We start from the raw sequence: 14,033 nt of genomic DNA on the forward strand, positions 1-14,033 counted from the left end.
CTCATTCGGCAAAGAAAAGAACGGCAGCTTACAGCTACCCGCAACAGTATACACCGGGCGAAGATATCTACATACCAACCGAAGTTTACCCTGCATCTCGAGGTCAAGTGAACATGATTCATAAGACCATCTTTTCAAAGAGAGAAGCCAAAAAGTTCTCACGAGAAATAAAAATTGCAGAGGTAGCTATGGCAGAGGTACCCGATTACATCGATTGGTCCGATCAGAGCATCCTGTGTAGCAAAGCAGTCCACCCGACAGCCGTTCCTAGGCCTGGCCACACTACCCTAGTTCTTGAAGCGCAGATTGGAGGATATAACATGAGCAAAGTATTTATTTATGGAGGAAGTGGCCTAAATCTCTTCTTTGCTAGCACGATGAAAGCAATGGGATTATGTGTCGATATGCTAAAAGAATCCGATACTGGCTTCCATGGAATCATCCCAACCCAACCCGCTTACCCTCTCGGTAAAATTTCACAGGATGTCATCTTTGGTACACCGAGCAACTTCAGAAAGGAGAAGCTCGAGTTCGAGGTAGTTGATTGGGAATACAATACCACACTATCCTCGGCAGGCCGACATTTGCCAAGTTCATGGCAGTCCCTCATTACACATACTTGAAGTTAAAGATGCTAGGTAACAATGGGACAGCAATAACCGTTCACGGGAGTTTTTCTCATTCTGATAACTGCGACAGAGAGTTCCACAAGATCGCTTTGAAGTTTGGAGTCAAGGAGGAACTCAACGCAATCGATATAATCACCGATCATACACAACCACATGTTGATAATCGAAACACTAGACCCGACGAATTCAACGTCACGAAGGAAGCAAAGAAGCATCAAGTGCACCCCTCTGATCCGAAGAAGACGGTCAATGTATGGGCAGACCTTACTACCGCATAGGAAGGCGCGCTCATCGAGTTCCTCCGTGAGTGCTGGGAAATATTTGCATGGGAACCATCCGACATGCCAGGTATTCCCAGGAAACTCGCTGAGCACGCCCTCAATGTTGACCCCAAAGCCAAACTGGTGCAGCAGACATTGCGTCGTTTTTCAGAACCAAAAAGAAAAGCTATCGGCGAAGAAGTTAATCGGCTCCAAAAAGCTGGTTTTATTCGAGAGGTCAAAGAGGCCGAGTGGGTGGCCAACCCGGTCGTGGTGCCAAAAAAGGATACAACAGTTCTTCGCATGCGCATCGATTACACAAGTCTAAACAAACATTGCCCAAAGGATCACTTCCCGTTGCCTCCTATAGATCAGATAGTCGACTCAACGGCAGGCTGTGATCGCCTCTCTTTTCTCGACGCCTACTCAGGATACAATCAGATCAAGCTCAAGAAAGAAGATCAGGAATTAACTGAATTCATAACTCCACATGGCGTTTATTGTTACAACATCATGACCTTTGGATTAAAGAACGCGGGCGCAACCTATCAGCGGTGTATGCAAGCTTGCCTTGGAGAACAGATCGGTCGTAATATCGAGGTTTACATTGACAACATTTTCGTCAAAACCAGAAATGCGACCATGCTCATTGATGATTTAAGAGAAACTTTCAATAATCTCGACAGATACAAAATCAAGTTGAACCCGAAGAAATGTTTCTTCGGGGTACCAGGAGGTCAAGTACTCGGGTACTTTATTTCAGCAAGGGGGATAGAAGCTAATCCTTTAAAGATTAAAGCTATTCTCGATATGGAGCAACCTAGAAACCTACAGCAGGTGCAATGATTGGCGGGATGATTGGCTGCTCTTAGTAGATTCATCGCGAAGCTAGGAGAAAAGGCCTTACCATTCTACCAGTTGATGAAAAAATCTGAAAAATTTGAGTGGACGGCAGAGGCGCAAGATGCCTTCGACAAACTGAAGAGGGTTCTGTCAACCTCCCCAGTTCTCGTAACCCCTAAGGATAAGGAGCCAATGTTGCAGTACATAGCGTCCACTGTTCAAGTCGTCAGTTCCGTTCTTATCGTCGAACGCGAAGAAGAAGGGAGAGTCCATGGCATGCAACGTCCCGTTTACTATCTCAGCGAGGTACTCACACCCGCAAAGCAACGATATCCTCACCATCAGAAGCTGACATACGTAGTATGGCGAGCAGCACGGAAATTTTGGCACTACTTCACAGAACATCCAATTGTTGTCGTCTCGGAAGCTCCATTGAAAAACAAACTTACCAATCCGGTAGCAACAGGCAGAGTATCTCAATGGGCCATCGAGTTAGCGCCACAAAATATCTCTTATGTTAATCGAACAGCAATTAAGTCCCAGGTCCTCCCCGATTTCCTGGTTGATTGGATCCAGTCGCAAATCCCAGCAGCACCCGACATGTCGGGTTCATGGACGATGTACTTTGATGGATCTAAGCGCAGCATGAGTAGTGCTAATCTCGCCACAAGGAGACAAAATGAGATATGTTTTAAGGATGAATTTCTCATTACCAACAAACAACGAAGCGGAGTACGAAGCATTATTACACGGTATGCGTATGGCCAAAGCATGTGGTGCTACACGTCTGGATATCTACGGAGACTCGAACCTCGTAGTACAATAGTCGATGAATCTATGCGATGCTATTAGAAATAACATGATAGCTTATCGGAAGATGTACCAATCGATGGAAGCTAAGTTTGAAGGCTGCGAGTTAAAACATATCGGCAGAGCCAGCAACAAGGAAGCCGATGCTCTAGCTAATATCGGTTCAACATGCTCTTCTATACCAGATGGAGTCTTCTATGAAGTGATTACTCAGAGATCTATTAAAGAGAAAACTTCGACACATCCGGAAACATCGGTTACTGATACAGAGGTCACGCCTCAAAAAGCTACCGAAGATGTCACTAAAGGGTCCAATCAACAAGTTCTTCTTCTCGAACCATTGTGGACTGAACCTTTTTAGCATACTTAATGGAGCAAAAATTGCCAGATGATCCAGTAGAAGCAAGACGCATCGTACGGCGGTCCAAAGCATTCACTATAGTCCATGGTGACCTTTACAAGCGAAGTATCTCTGGTATCTTTCAACAGTGCATCGCCATTGCTGATGGAAAGGCTCTACTGCGAGAAATACATGAGGGGACGTGTGGTCATCATGCCGATAGCGTGAGCGCTTGTGGCAAAAGCTTTTAGAGCAGGGTTCTATTGGCCAACAGCAGCAGCCGATGCACGAGATTTAGTTCGAAAGTGTGATCCTTGTCAACGTTTTGCGCCAAAACCACACGCACCCGCCATAGATTTAATGACAATACCTTTGGCCTGGCCTTTCACACAGTGGGGGCTTGATCAAGTAGGTGCCCTGCCGAAATCATCCCCTGGTGGTCATAGAAATCTATTGGTGGCAGTCGATAAATTCACCAAATGGATCGAGGCCATACCAGTCACTAATCAGACAGCCAAAACTGCAGTCAAATTTTCCAAGGAATAACCTGCCGTTTCGGTGTACCTCATAGTATCATTACAGCCAATGGAACCGATTTTGATTCAAGGGAATTCCATCAATTCTGTAACACCAATGATATAAAACTCAAATTTGCATCGGTCGCACATCCTCAAACCAATGGGCAAGTAGAAAGGATCAATGGCCTAATTTGTGACGGCATAGAAAAGCGCCTTACGAGTGCAGCTGGAGCTTGAGTCGAGGAATTGCCGTCAGTTCTTTGGAGCTTGCAGACTACACGAAATAGGTCAACGCAATATACTCCATTCTTCCTTGTCTACGGAGCCAAAGCAGTTTTGCCAGCCGATGTCCGCTTTGAAGCACCTCGGGTGGTAGCGTATAAAGAGACAACCTTTGTTCATGCATTACAAGACGCTGTGGATCTTCTTGACGAGGCTCGAGACGTCGCCTTGGCTCGAACAGCTGTATACCAGCAGGCGATACGGAATTATCACAACCGAAGGATCCGCACCCGAAGCTTCAGCGTTGGTGATCTAGTACTACGATTGAAGCAAGAGAGATCGCTGAAACTCGAATCTCCATGGGAAGGACCGTTCATCGTCACCGAAGTAATACCAAGAGGAGCATATCGTCTCAAGAACCCCGCCTCGGGAAAAGATGTCGGGAACCCTTGGAACGTTGCACACTTGCGACGATTTTATGCGTAAGAACTCGCTCTTTTTTCTCACCACATGGAGGCTTCTTAGCCTGTTGCATATTATGAATAAAGTTTTCAATTACATTATTATTTCTTCACTCGAACAAATATTTGGACTTCTTTTATTTTGACTACTACTCCAATCGGGAGCCGAGGATAAATCATACTTCATAAAGCTTAGCCGATATTACTCGGGGGCTACAAGGAATTTCTCAAGCATTGATAATTAATTAATGCTCCCACCGGGAGCTATGATTATCAATATGCTAAAACCCATCCAAGACTCACATAATTGTACGACTGATGCAGTTGATGGAAACAATACAACTTACAAAAAGGCTCATACCGGTGCACCGTGTTACGAAGCCAAATAAAAATAAAGCGCCTAAATCCCTCGTTTACTCGAAGGGTGTCGCTCTTACAAAACTTAAAAAACGACTCTGAACGAAGTTGCAATTAAGACAGGGTCGTCGAGTGAGCAAACTGACCTGATCACTCAGTTGTCCTCGACAAGAAATTACAAGCTGGATTTACAAGTTCAGAAATTTCATAACGATGCCTGAAAAAGGACATCAAATACATGCAGTGTTACTCCTAGCAATGCAAGGTTACTATAAAAAAGAGAGAGAAGATCTTTACAAAAACTTTGTTATCACGACAAGGTCCCTTGACCTTCTTGGTTCTTAACCCTTTCCGTACTCGCTTCCATCCTAGAAATGATAATATGAGCAGGATGCCTAGCTATGGGATAGTATTGATCTAATCTTGCATTAGTATTTGCTATGGACTCCAAATATATGAAACTGAAGCAAGTGCAAGCTCGGCTCCAGCAAGAAGTTCTTTACGCACCAAAGATCGAACTCTAGATGGAGTCTTGAATCGATTGAACAAAGCGGACAAAGTTTCGGGTGCTGGATCTAATGGAAACATAGTTTCCCATATCATGAAGAGATGAGCATAGTACTTGTCAAAATAATAGTGGACCCTCTCGGCTCGGTATTCAAACTTCGCCACTATTGCAGCCTCCGACTGATTAGACCATAGCTCGCACTTCGGGTGAGTGATGTCGGTCATCACTGCAATGTTCCCGTGAATTCGCCTATTCTCTTCTGATTCATCAGCAACTTTCGAAGACAAAAAAAGTCATTATAGCGTTATCCGATAAAAGCATCAGGTGGAGATAAAAGGGAAGCAATGGATTGCTTACAACTCAAGCTTTCAGTAGCCACTCGAAGGCGATCTAGAGCATGCTGTTCAACCGCGGCAGCAATTTCGCTCTTTTTCTTCACCAAGGCTGCCATGGCATGAAGACCAGCTATGTCTTTTTTCAACCGAGAGATTTGATCACGCAAGCGACGCACGAGCTCCGATTCATCGATGGCAGAAGAATTCAGAGAACTTTCGACACGAGAGGAAGTTGAGGGAATCTGCAACGAGACAATTTATTTATCTTCTCAATAGAACAGCGGAAAAAGGTGGAAAACTCCCATCGGGAGGATACATAAAAGGACATGATGTCATTCAAAAGAAAGTTAAATATTGGCAACAGAGCCAGATTAATTCAGTACAAGTTAAGACTAGAATGTATCTGGGTTACAACTAGAATCAAGCAGGCCAGACTTAATCAGGCTTGTGTTGAGGAGCCAGGACCAGCTTCAGTTGCAGTCTTGTTCTTATCCTCGTCAACCAATTTGAGAAGTCGATTAGCGCACACAACTGAGGATTTCTTAAAAGGCTCGAGGTTGACAGAACAATTATCGGCTTCCACAGGTAGCGCCTTGGATAATTTCTCCAGCTCAAAACCAACCCGTGCCCCATCAAAAGCTGAAAAGTAAGGACTGCTCCGTAAAGACGAGAGCGTCGCTTCAATACCTCTATAGCTTTAGAAGAATCGATGAAGAAGGGATCCGCCATTTCCCCGAGGGTCTTGTTCTGATCCAACTTCGGGAACATCATTGAAAATAGTTTCGACAGAGCCCCCTTGGTCTTCTTCAAAAGATCTTGGAGCTGGTTGCTGGACTCAGTAGAAAAGGAAAGAGCATCCGACATTGAATCGACTCGAAGTTTGCTTCTGCGATCAACAGGCATATCGGCAGTATCTGGAAAAATGCAAAAAACAATTTAGCGTATCATGAAGATATCCAAAAGAAATGACATGCAACTTTGAAGAAAGCTTACTTAGAAAATTCGTGATGGATTCTCGAAGGGCACCTTCCTTCTCATCAGCCTCGAGAAAAGCCCTGTGTCGAGCCTCTTGATCATCCTTCATCTTCTTCTTCAACTTCGATAGTTCGTCTTTTAAGCATATATTCTCTCTTTGCGCCTCGGCTGCTAACTTGTTAGCCTCCAAAACTTGGTCAGCCAAAATTTTAACAGCTTTGCGAAGTGGGCGTTTTCTACTTCTAGACGAGTAAATTGATCAGCAAAATCTGCCACAGCGTCAACTGTGGCATAAATTGGCTGCAGCACATGAATAGAAAAGTTACGTCAGAACAAATAACAAGTATATATTAGCCTATACTTGGACTCCTTCAAGAATGCCAATTATCGACTCGGGGGCTAGCAGGTACTACGGCTTGTTGTTGGTTGAAAAGCGGAACTTACGTGATCACGCAATGTCGAAGGAATGGAGACACCTGCTGGCGGGATGATCGTCGAGAAAGGAACCTTGGCCACACTTGATCGTGGCAGAGGGGTGGTCATCTGACCTGCTTTAGGCGTCGGTTCTTTTGCAGATTCAGCCTGTTCATTCAATATTTTCGCTCTCTTCGAGAGAGGAACTTCATCATCATCCTCAGAGCGGAACAAAAAGAAAGTCAGTAAAGGCGACAGAAACGAAATACAAGTGAAAAGGAGCCACCTGATACTTACGATATGGACTCGATGTCATTCTCATCTGCGAAGAGTCTTGATGGCCTTTTTGAAGGTCGAGGAGTCGAAGTGTCGCGAGAAGGAGCATGGGAAGCAGTTGTGTTAGCATCATCATCTTGTCCGATAGGACTTGATTCTGCTGTCGCCATCAAATCTTCATTGATCTTCCTGCGTCGCATAGATTTAGTGAAGGCATCACCCTCAGGGGCTTCATCACCTTGGACGTTGTTGTCCTCAAGAATGTGCTGATCATCTTCAGTCTCTTCGGAAGCATCGTCATCTTCGGGAGCTACCCCACTTTCGGGTGTGGGGGGATAACACTCAGCAACGGTGGAAGCCTATCGATAAAAGGAGTTAAAGGATTCAGGTTCAGAAGAAAAAACAACACTCGATGCAAATGCAAGTAAAATTACCTTGGCAGGAAGATGCTTAAGGTCGAGGGGAGGACGAGCCGAATTCATAACAATATTGTCCTTCTGGATGAGGCGAGTTAGGCGCCGCACCTCGTCTCGAAGATATTCTTCAGATACTTCAGGTTAAATGATCCTTGATTTATCCGACGCGCCAGTATACATCCATAACTGATGAGGCCTTGATATCAACGGTTGCACTCGACGCTTTAGAAACACTGAAACCACCTCAGTGCCACACATCGTCAGACCCTCTCCATTCTTCAGGTCTAAGACCTTTTCGTACAGTTGGTCAGCAACGGCGCTTTATTCGGCAGTCAAAGTGTTTCGCCAAGACTTTTTCGGCACTACAGAGAGGACATCTTTGAATGGAGGCAGATTGGAGCGCCGTCCTGGCACTGGGATGTCTCGGAGATAAAACCACTTCTGTCGCCAGCCTTGAACTGACTCTTTCATTGGGTAGTCGGAGTAATTGACCTCCTTCCTGACGACAAAGCCGACGCTGCCAACAACTGGAAGACCATCATTGCCATTATGACGTTTGACGTAGAAAATCTTCCTCCACAAGCCCCAGTGGGGGTCAATGCTGAGGAAGGCCTCACACAGAGTAATAAAGATGAAAAGGTGGAGAATGGAATTGGGAGTCAGCTGCCAAAGCTAGATCCCGTAGAAAAAAAGGAGAGAACGAAGAAACTCGTGGGCAGGGAGAGAAAGTCCGCGAAATAGAAAAGCAGTGAACATAACAGTGAAGCCCTTTGGAGGCCTTGGGCAGGAGGAAGAACCTGGATGGAGGTAGTCAGATTCGGCAGATGAGATGAGGCCGAGTGACCTCATCTTGTTCTCTTCGCGCTTAGAGATTGTTGAAACGCACCAATCAAGGCCAACTCTGGCTGCGCCTGCGGTAGCACTCGAGCCAGCAGTTCCCTTCTTCTTGCCCATGGCGGCTGAGCTCTTGAAGGCAGAAGCAATAGCAAGGAGGAAGCGAGGAAGAATATGAGAAGTACGGAGGCGTAAAAAGTGAAAAATGAAAGGGTTCCCTATTTATAACGGGGAATGCTTGGAGATCGTGGCCATTACTTCGGTAATCGTGGGAAGATGGGCGAGGATCCAGTAATACACGTGTCCGGAAGGAGAGATAAAACCGGCGGCCCATTAGTCCCACTACGCGCGGGAATCGAGCACTAGTCAATTATTAACTGACCGCGCAGATGTGGGGTGGGCCCGTCAGGTCATGTCATGTCAATCAAACCACCATAGCAGTGACGTCACTGATGATGTCATGGGAAGTATCAAAGTTCGAACAAAGTACCAGAAGAGAGCATTCGAAGGAAATTGAAACAATCGAGTTGCTTGACTTGAGTCTATACACGGTTGCGAGTATCTGTGCCTAGACTCGGGGGCTACTACCATCAAGAGCGCTAAACGCGCACCCGATGGAAACTGAGCACTCGAAGATTTTGCACAATCCAGGATCATGCCTGGGGACTTGATTCTTAGTAGAGTGACGTTGTTTTGCCATTGGCAGTTAACCAGCATCGATTTATCGAGTAAAGCTAGGCATGTTACTCAGCATCCTTTACGTACTACCAACAAGCGTAACCTTACTCTAAGGTATTGAAGACTCGATAAAAAAAATATTGGGTGACCACGACAGTTTGCGGAAAACATCGGTAGAAGAAAAACATTCAAGTAGTACAACTTGAGTCTACAAACGATTGCAAGCATCTGTGCCTAGACTCGGGGGCTACTCCCATCGGGAGCGCTGAACGCGCACCCGATACAAAAGGCGTTATTATCTCGAAGGAGTCGAGATCTTTCAACAATTATGAACGTTCGACAGAAGGCAATTTTAGTCCCTGCCCATAGCTTCTTCGTCCAGTCACTCGGGGGCTAATAATGTGGGCATTACCGTTCGGGTAACTAGTATTGTGCTACCTCCCACGGCCCAACCAGGGGCCCATGAAGACCATCTACCAACCAAGGTGGGCCGCTATGTCGGTTCCAACGGAGGATTCTTAAAGGACAAGGCAAGAAGACGAAGAAAACAAGGAAAGTTTAGACATAAAACTCTTTGTAATCTAGTCGGACCCGGACATAACTCCTGAGACCTGGATCCCAATATAAGGGCCAGGAGAGGGTCTGCCGAGGGACACACAATCAATTTAGCCATAACCACTATAAGTTGAGAGTTAGGTCATACACAACCCTAGCTTTCCGTCGAGACCTTATTCGAAGCCTTCGGCTACCCCGTTGTAACCCGATATTCTCGATAATCAAGATCAGACAAGCAAGAAGTAAGGGTTTTACCTCATCGACGGCCCCGAACCTGGGTAAATCTCTCTCCCCGTTTGTTTGGTATCCGATGTCTCGTGTTAGCCTGCAGGATTCCATCAACCCTAAGCCCCTCAAGGTGGGCATTGCCGAGGAGCACCCTCGACACAAAGAGTAAGAGGGGAATGTGAGAAAGGAAAAAATGGAGAAGACAAGCAACACGGGGTGGTTTTTCAGATTATGGTGAGGTTACCCTTGTCGCATCCCATACCGGTGCACCACGGGTATATTCGGACTATTTTAATTGCAGCGAAGCCTAAAATGTCTGAAAACTCTATTTTTCCTTCATAATTTGTGGATTCTAAAAAAAACACAAACACTCGTTGAATTTGGATGTAAATTTTTCTTTAAATACTTTTTCATATAAAAAACTTTTCGATCAAATGTCGTATGCAAACTCTAGAGCCATTTTACCGAAACGTAGCGCCTTTTTGCAGACTATGTCGAAATTCATGTTTGTTAGGTTTCCTAACAACTAGATTACGTAACATAGCTACATCTTAATGAATTTTAAAATTTGAAGCTTTTATCATTTTTTAAAGCTAAAAAGGCTGCGCCACAGGTAAGTGGGGACCAAAATATGCCCCCCCCCCCCGGCTCACATTGCGCACCACACTAGCATGGGGTACAACACGGGTAAGTGTGGGCACCCCTGCCAGCCCGGCCAAAAAATACCCCTGGTGCACCACTTTTCACGTTGCGCCACAGGTAAGTTACTAGCCGTGATGCACCTATTTAGGGTGCCAATGGCGCACCACTTTTTCCATGCGGCATGGGTAAGCCACCCATCTATAACTGTTTTCCTAGACTCACCACCATAGACGAACATTCCTTGAAGGTTTGCACAGCCCCACAGAGAGGCCGCTGCACCTCAGAGATCCCTAATCGCAAAAATATCACACTTTAGGTGAGAATTGAGTACCACGGTGGAAAAGACAGTGCACTCGAGTTTCTGTCACCTTCTACAAAAAGGAAAACCCTAGAGTTGGGCCAACGCCTACGCCACAGATGATTCCATCCAAACCCTATTCTGAATAATCAAGCAAACGGAGAGCTTATATTCCGTTGGAGCCCAAGTATTCCAGACAAGAGCCTATACATCGTCAAATTTGTGCCATCAAGAAATTGCATGGGGTAAGCTAGGGTAGAGGAGAAGCATCCATAACTAGCAAAAGGCCAAGTGATACAGTCTAGAGAGCCCAAAACTGCGAGAAAAGGACAAATGTGAGCCATGTGAGTAGTCAATCTAGTAAATCCAGGGGTTGTTGCATAGAGCGTAAGCACACCATCCAATTTTTCCTTTCATAGACGACAAAGATGGCATGGCAACATATGGGTTAACAACCGTGCATCTAGAGGGAATGACAGAAATCCATGATAGCACCATTGGCACAAGTTATATGGTGGATTACCTAGGGTTGGAGACAGACTTGATCCATGTGCATTATCCAACAACAGGTGAGGTAGTTGCCACTTGCCACTGCAAGTGGCATCTTGACGGCGATTTATCCTCTAGAAATTGGAAGTACAAATTCCAAAACCAGAACACTGAAAGGGGGACATCAAGATATCATAGAGAAGGAGTCTAGATCGATGGGAAGTTTTCCAACATAGTATTGATGTCTATGTTAGAGCATCGAATATGGACCACCGAGCTCTTCCTAAAATTGGTAATAAGACTTGAGACTTCCTCAAAGCAAGAAAGAATGGAAGCCAAAGTGTTTCCGTTGCTGATAATAGGCTTCAAAAACATAACTACAACATCCACATAGATGGAGGTGTGAATACTCGGGCCCCTCTCATAGACACACCGCAACAAGCCCTTGCCAGTGGCAACCTTCCAAAGTTGTTGGCATCTGTCCCAAGGCCTTTGTCACACGACATCTTGAGCATGGGATGGATCACCTTGAATTTCAGGATGGGGTTGCCGATGCCTTCCAAATTGTAGGGTGCCAATTTAAGATCATCCCATTTATGATATCTCCGCGAGGGGGTTGCTGCTGGAGTATGGAAGATAAGTGGTCATGGACAATCATCTCCTTTTCCTCATGTGAGGTAACCCAATCCCCGTTTCGCATAGGTCTCTGATGTAGCTTTTACATCGTCTACCATTGACCTGCAGGTAAAAAATAGCAGTTGTTGGAATCACCCTCTTGGAGATTTTATACGCAAGCGCATTACTTCCTTCTATTCCGCTCCAGTACCACAAGGCTAATAACATGACAATTGAGGTGTGTCCTGGGGTATCTTTCCTCTAGGGAGAGCGTTGTCATGGGTAAGGTCTTGTAGGATTACCCGCAAAAAAAAGGTCTTGTAGGATCATGTGGAGCTGGATCTTGTAGTCATAGGAGTTACTCCATTGGCGAAGCACCTCGGCGGTGTGCATGAGCTTGTGGAACATGACATGGCTTCTCATGTGGGACTGGGGCAGTTCACGCTTCCTTCACGATCTGCTAAAATCCACGCTTCTAGGTCTCGCCAGACCCAATCACACGCGTGGAGAAGATGGCAAGGGTCCGCCAAGGAGGAGAAAAGAGCATGCAAGATGTGATCGGAATAAAAGAGATCCCACTCCGTGTTGCAATCAAGTTTCGAGAGGGTACACAACGTAATATCTCAGGTGTTGATCAAGCAAATACAACTCTTGAAACAGGTTCGACGGCTCACATTACGACGGAGACATCCCACTAAGCCTGAATTATCGTTTGCTCTTCCGAGTTCAGCTGCCGGTATCAGTGGTCGGCCGGGGAAACAGAGAACACCTACTATTACATCTCACGACAGTTCTTGGTGAGCAAAACTTATCCCCTAAGTATCCTGATTCCTCTTTTTGCGTAAATCAGCTATCCTTGTCCGAAGATCAAATTAAAACACGCATTAGCAAGATTTGATCTTTTAACCAGTATCAGTCAAATTGGTGCGTGCCATCCGAGTCAGCATATCATGTAACGATCGTGAAATGTCTGACCTGGGGATTGACAATTTAGAATTCCCAATCACTGTGGACCTCCCTAGGGCGTCATCCGTGTAGATATGGACATATATACGGTGGATGATGCCATGTATGCATGCTTACACCTCCAAATCATCATCTAGAAAACGCTTTGGATAGACATCGATCACTTTGTTTTTCATATCCGTCGAGAAAAGAGCGGCGACATACGGTGGTACCGTGGTAGTGCAGTCTCGCTCATTTGGCAAAAGCGATGATGCAAATTTGGCAGCAGATGTCTTTGCGCCCCGCCGGTGTCATCCGGCCGCGTTTTAATTCTACATCAGCATGCACAGCGTTAGCTTTTCCCGAAGATCGGTGAGAAATGTGCGAATCAAACATTTAATATTTACAAGCTTTCGGGCATATGTTTATCAATTATCTACAGTTGAGTCCACTACTCGTGATGAAATTCCTACAAATTTATGCGCATGGTCGTCGAGGGCGCCACGTCGTGCACGCGATCGTCTTTCCTTGCATGAACAAATGGACGATAAATTTTAGTAGGCAATTAAGATCAGTTATCTTTTCTTAACATATTTCTTAATTTTATTTTTGAAGTAAACCTGAATCAAACATGTACTACCTCTGTCCATAAATAGATGCCAAAAATTTGTCTAAATTTGAATGTATCTAGTCACGATTTAGTGTCTAGATACATCCAAATTTGAATAAATCTTTGACATCTATTTATAGACGGAGGGAGTATTATTTTTGAAGTAATACATCGATAACCATGAGCCTACTTTTGTTTAGTGCATGTGTTAGTTTGGCTTATGCGAGTTGGCCGACTGGCCGTACGTATGAAACTTTGTTTTACACTTTATGTGCGAGATGATAAGTTGGGGGCAGCACTTTGGACGTTCAGGATGGAGGATTACTAGCTAGTGCATGCATGCATGGTGTCATATGTGCTGGGTAGGAGAGCCCATGAGATTTGTGGTCCATTCATCTACCATCTAACAAGATCGGATAAACCTCTTTTCTTATGGCCCCAGTTTGATTCTCTTGAAACCTGATACAGCAACTAACCAGTGAGCACTGCAAAGCTATAGAGGTTGCAACTTTATTTGCATCGTTCTATTACACTGTGTGTCTTTAATACGAGAATCCATTTTATGTCTAGCTAGCCGAAGATAAACATACGGTCCACTAGATGCTATCGTTTCAGATATAGATGGAGTTGAATATTAGAAACCTTGACATCCATTGATTTCAGAGGTCGATCTGCACTCCTTCGTAAACTAAGAGTATGATGGTTATTAACTAACTAGATGACTCCGCGTGTTGTTGCGGTAATAGGTTGTGATTTTGTATGAATTGTACTCATG

Source organism: Lolium rigidum, chromosome 1 (assembly GCF_022539505.1).
Source record: "Lolium rigidum isolate FL_2022 chromosome 1, APGP_CSIRO_Lrig_0.1, whole genome shotgun sequence".
Classification (NCBI taxonomy): Eukaryota; Viridiplantae; Streptophyta; class Magnoliopsida; order Poales; family Poaceae; genus Lolium; species Lolium rigidum.